The following is a 1,452-nucleotide window of genomic DNA, read 5'->3' as shown; positions in this document are numbered from 1 at the left end:
TAAACCATACGTGTCTCTTCAGCTGAGTTGGTTATGGTTGCTGGCAAAAAAGAATGGTACCAACTATCTAATTTTATTGTTGATGTATAAAGAGAAATTTTGATATCTGTGGATTCAACTTGAACAATGTAAGTTTCCAAATCATTAGCTATTGTTGAAGATGAATAATGCTAAGAAATTCAACTCAAGATCCCATTACTATGCTTAGAAGAATTCAAAAGAAGAAATTGGAAAACTTTTATTGATATTTTTGATAACTGTCTACAATGGAGGTTAACACCTTTTTATATAGGTGGAGATCCCAGGCTATCTACACTACAAAAAATATCTAGACCTAAGTTTCTAGAAGCTTCTATCCAACTCAGCTCTGAGCCCTCACTAGTGACAGCTCAACCTCTAACCAACTAATGAACAATTCACTAACTTTGTAACTAATAAAACAATGACTAATGAAATAGTAAAACTATTTGAACAATTGAACATTAAAAAAGAATAAACTATAGTTGCATTTTAACAAACCACCTCAAGTTGCAGAGTGCAATATGTTGAGCATACCAAGCTTGCCCAAGACATGCAAATATTGAGATTAACTCAAACCTTTGGTAATTAGATCTGTAAGTTGATGTTGAGTAGGAACATAAACATTTTCAACCAGTCCATCTTTAACCTTATCCCTGATGAAATAACAATCAGTTTCTATGTGTTTTGTACTTTCATGGAACACAGTATTTGTTGCAAGTTGGATAGCTGACTTACTATCACTCAGGACAGTAACAGGTGTGTGAATAGGAACCCCTAACTCTTGAAACAAACCTACTAACCAAGTAATTTCTGTAACTGCAGAAGCCATGCTTCTGTACTCAGCCCTAACAGAACTTCTGGAGATAGTCTATTATTTCTTGGACTTTCAAAAGACAAAAGAATCACAAAACTTAACCACATAACTTTGGACTTCCTTGTTGGGGCAAACAACTCAATCAGAATCACACCAACAAGTTAACTTGGTAGCAGGTTTATCTTGAAGCCAAATACCCTAAGAAACTGTGCCTTTCAAATATCTAACCACTCTTATAGCTGCATCCTAGTGAGATATATTAGGAGCTTACATGAATTGACTGAGTATCTGGACTGCATAACTAATGTTTGGTCTAGTAATAGTGGCATACAAAATCTTACCAATCAAATTTTGGTAAACAGTAATATCATAAAGAGTTGCATCACTAGCAAAGCTAGTGGATTTGTCATATTCTACTAATGTTAACTTCAGATTTGACTCCAAAGGGGTAGAAGCAGGATTCACACCAACAAGACTAACCCGACCCGACCCCAGGTCTTAGTGTAATAGGCATCTCAAGTCCAACTAGGGCCGGGTACCACCCCCTATTACCCAACCCAACCACCTATATCCAGCCTTAGATAGGCTAAATTTTGAACATATAACAAGATAACATT

The sequence above is a fragment of the Capsicum annuum genome, chromosome 9 (genome assembly GCF_002878395.1).
Source record: "Capsicum annuum cultivar UCD-10X-F1 chromosome 9, UCD10Xv1.1, whole genome shotgun sequence".
Taxonomy (NCBI): domain Eukaryota; kingdom Viridiplantae; phylum Streptophyta; class Magnoliopsida; order Solanales; family Solanaceae; genus Capsicum; species Capsicum annuum.
This window is presented reverse-complemented; position numbering follows the sequence as displayed.